At 47.6% G+C, this 4,371-nt stretch overlaps 1 protein-coding gene across 1 annotated transcript in view; it reads left to right on the forward strand.

The window, feature by feature from the left end:
• PIN4 (peptidylprolyl cis/trans isomerase, NIMA-interacting 4) overlaps positions 1 to 4,371 on the forward strand; it is a 147,586-nt gene that overhangs the window by 139,856 nt on the left and 3,359 nt on the right. The window contains exon 6 of the transcript XR_002482702.1: positions 3,176 to 3,236. The gene's annotated coding sequence lies outside the window, so the exon portion shown is untranslated. The remainder of the gene's footprint in view (positions 1 to 3,175; positions 3,237 to 4,371) is intronic.

Below are 4,371 nucleotides of genomic sequence, written 5' to 3' on the forward strand. Positions count from 1 at the left end.
AGGTCTCGCCAAGTTGCCCAGGCGGGTCTCGAACCCACGGGCTCAGGCAATCCACTCACCTCAGCCTCCCAAAGGCGCGGGATTACAGGCTGAGCCACCGAGCCCGGCTAACTTTTTATTTTTAAATCTTTGGTCTATTTGGGATTCATTTTGATGTAAGTGTGAAATAATACATCCAGTTGTCCCAAAGCATTTATTGACTAGTTCCTCATTTCCTCACTGCTTTGAAATGCTCTTTTTGGGGGAGGGGTTGGGGTCTCTGTTGCTCAGTCTGGAGTGCAGTGGCATGATCATGGCTCACCAGAACCTCAACCTCTTGGCCTCAGGAGATCCTCTCGCCTCAGTCTCCTGAGTAGCTGGGACTAGAGATGTGTGCCACTATGCCTGCCTGGCCAAATTTTTGATTTTTTGTAGAGATGAGGTCTCACTATGTTGCCTAGGCTGGTTTTGAACTCCTGGGCTCAAGCAATCCTCTTACCTCGGCTTCCCAAAGTGCTGAGCTTACAGGTGTGAGCCAACATGCCTGGCCTCTTGTTTCTAAAATTTTAAATTGTGATAAAAAACACAACATACAATTTGCCATCTCAGTCATTTTTAAGTGTACAGTTCAGTAGTGTTAAGTATATTCACATTGTTGTGTAACAGATTTATATAATTTTTTCATTTTGCATAGCTGAAACTGTATACCCATTAAATGACAACTCTCTATTAAAATGTTATATTTTTATCATAAAATAATTTCCTGTCTTCGTTATTCTTGCCTGGACCACTGTAACAGCTTTCTAGCATCACCATAATTCCAATTTGTCAGGCATACTATTGCCTGAATAATTTTCCTCATGCAAGCTCTGACCACAACACTCCTTTATTTAAAACCTTCAGAGGCCCTTCCTGACACCACAATTGAGGTTGAACCCCCATTATACTCTTTCATAGCACCCTGTGCCTTTTCTTCCTGTCACTTCTCATGGTCTGCAATTTTAATTATCTGCATGATTATTTAGCTATCATCAATCTCCCTCCCAAACCTGAAGTTTCATGAGAGCAAGGTCAATGTGCTAACCACACATTCCCAGTGCTTAGCATTGTACCTGGCACATGGCAGATGTTCAGTCCATGTTTGTGGAAGGAGAGGCTGTCCCTCACCCATGGAATAAAGTAAAAATGAGTGCAGGAACTGATTCCAACCTACCTTCAATCAGTCTTCTGCCCTTTGAGGAAGTTAAGTTGATGGACTTTTCACCTTTTCCTGAGAAACTGGACTTTCTGTTTTGTTCTGGTTTACTCCATGCCCTGATTGTATCTTTTCTGTTTTTTTTTTTTTTTCTGAGTTGGAGTCTCACTTTGTCACCCAGGCTGGAGTGCCATGGCGTGCTCACGACCTTGGCAGCCTCCAGTGACCTGCTGGGCTCAGGCGATCTTTCTGCCTCAGCCTTCCAAGTAGCTGGAACTACAGGCGCACGCTACAATGCCTGGCTTATTTTTTTATTTATTATAGAGTTGAGGTCTCACCAAGTTGTCCAGGCTGGTCTCAAACCCCTGTGCTCAGGCAATCCTCTTGACTCCGCCTCCCAAAGTGCTGGGATTACAGGCTTGAGCCACCGCACCAGGCCTGATTGTATCTTTTTATTTGTGTTCTAATTACCTCCTCTGCCTGGAGGCCATGACCTTCCCTCAACCCCCTCTAGCATTGCTACATTAGGAAATCCAATTTGTCCTTCAAGGCCAGGGGTCCTCAAACTTTTAAAACAGGGGGCCAGTTCACTGTCCCTCAGACCGTTGGAGGGGTGGACTATAGTTTAAAAAAAAAACTATGAACAAATCCCTATGCACACTGCACATATCTTATTTTGAAGTGAAAAAACAAAACAGGAACAAATACAATATTTAAAATGAAGAACAAGTAAGGTTAAATCAACAAACTTACCAGTATTTCAATGGGAACTATGGGCCTACTGTTGGCTAATGAGATGGTCAATGTCTGGTTCCATATTTGTCACTGCTAGTCGTAACAAGTGATGCAAGTGTGCATCAGTTAGTCTAGACTGAGAGGAGGAGTCGAGAGACAGAGAGAAGGAGGGGAGTCGGAGAGTGCGAAGCACATTCCACACATGCGCACTGCGGGCCGGACGAGTCGGCTGCTAGGCAGGACAGGCAGCGGAGGCAAAAACACCCGGTGGGCCGGATAAATGTCCTCGGCAGGCCACGTGTGGCCCGTGGGCCGTAGTTTGAGGACCCCTGTTCAAGGCTATGGCTCCACCACTGAAGTATGAGTTCCTTGAGAAGCAGGGATGGGTCTCTGTCTTTTGTCTCTAGGGAGCAGTACAGTTCCTGGGATCCATGAGGTGCTCTTGGTTGCACCTTTGCATCTGTTCTGGGCTCCAATCTCCTTATGGGTAGGCAGTGTTCCTCACCTGTGTGCATCTGGGAACCTTGCCTCCTAGGCCCCAGGGTCTATCCCAGGTTAAAACTTGGAGTTGGCTTCAGGAATCTTCTGGTAATCTAATGAATAAATGTGTCTGGTTGTGCTATTAGAGGCTTGAACATTAAATGGCGGGGCAGGAATAGAGTTTTACCTGCTTTTCCCTCACTGTGCTTTGTGGAGTTCCCTTGCTCCTTCTCCTTCCCCAGCAGTAAACAATTACTGCCCCATGCCCGCCCCATCCTTCCCCAGCAGGTCTCCCTGGAGAATGCCCCCTGCCTCCTTCTCTCTCCAAGCTCGCTGGAGAGGAGGCTGCTCAGTTGGCTACACTTCTGGCTGCCGGCACCAAGAGGCAGGGTTGCTATGCCAAAGTTCCTGCTCATTCAGAAGCACCTTCTCTAGGTGTGATGGTTAATTTTAGGTGTCAATTTGATGGTGCTGAGGATGTCCAAATAGCTGGTAAAACATTATTTCTGAGTGTGTCTGGGAGGGTGTTTCCAGAAGAGATTAGCATTTGAATTGCTTGACTGAGGACAGAAGACCACCCTCACCAATGTGAGTGGTCATCATCCAACCTGTTGAGGGCCGAAGTAGAACAAAATGGCAGAGGAAGGGTGCATTTGCTTCTGTCTGAGCTGGGACATTTGTCTTCTCCTCCCTTTGGACGTTGGCAATCCTGGTTCTTGGGCCTTTAGTCTAAGACTGAGACTTATACTATCACTATCAGGCCAGTTTGATGAGTTATACTGCCAGCTTTCCTGGTTCTTCAGCTTGCCGATGGCAGACTGTGGGGCTTCTTGGGCTCTATAACCTTGTGAGCCAAAATCTCCTATTGGTTCTGTTTCTCTGAAGAGCCCTGATTAGGTTCTCCAGTGGGGATGCTCAGGCCATTCCCCATCACTTGCCTCCTGGCTGCATCCCTGTCACCTCCATGATTCCAAGACATTAAGTATCTCCTCGTAGAAGCACTGGCCCTTGGCCTTTCTCCACCCTAAGAGCTATCGTCATCTCAAAGGTGTCACAGAGAACAGGGGTGGCAAGCTGGGGACCTGTTTAATTTGGTCAGAATCATGTTTTTCAAGGACCCCTCCTTCGTGCCCCTCCCCCCATCCTGTTCATCTGTTCTCCTCACAAACCCCAGGCCCTCAGGCCTGCCCTGCTCTCCCTACCTTCTCCCAGGCTTTTTTCTTCCCGCTTCATTTTCCCATGCCTGCCTCACCAGTCGCCTCAAACCCCTATGTCTCCCTGTTCCCAGTCTTAAATGAATCTAACCATCCACCTTTAGTGGAATCAGCCTAAATGGTAAAGTTGGTTAATTATTTACTTTCCTACAAACCTCCAGAGACAGAGAGCTGGTGGCACCAAGGAGAAGTCATGCTCCTGGAAGAGTACTCTGCCTCTTACAAGCCTCTCCAGCCTCATTGCCTCCCATCCCCTCCAGCAGCCCTATGAGTCTGCATGCTGAACTCCTGGTTTTTAGTCTCCATTATTCCTTTCAGGAACCTGCACCTGTGTAACAGCTCTTCCCATCACTCATTCTCTTCCCTCAACTGACTCAAGTCTTTTTTTTGAGTCATAGTCTCACTCTGTTGCCCAGGCTGGAGTGCAGTGGCATGCTCACAGCCACTGCAGCTTCAACCTGCTAGGCTCAGGTGATCCTTCCATTTCAGCCTTCCAAGTTGCTGGAACTACAGGTACGCGCTACCACGTCTAGCTTATTTATTTTTATTTTTATTTTTTTGACTTACTGTAGAGACGAGGTCTCACCAAGTTGCCCAGGCTGGTCTTGAACCGCTATGCTCAGTCAGTCCTCTCGCCTTGTCCTTTCAAAGTGCTGGGATTACAGGCTTGAGCCACTGCACCCGGCCTTGTTCTAGATCTTAAGAATGATTGAGGCTGGGCTCGGTGGCTCAGCCTGTAATCCCAGCACTTTGGGAGGCCGAGGTGAG

This window comes from Carlito syrichta, unplaced genomic scaffold (assembly GCF_000164805.1).
Source record: "Carlito syrichta isolate Samal-C Ts95f unplaced genomic scaffold, Tarsius_syrichta-2.0.1 Scaffold314047, whole genome shotgun sequence".
NCBI classification, from domain to species: Eukaryota; Metazoa; Chordata; class Mammalia; order Primates; family Tarsiidae; genus Carlito; species Carlito syrichta.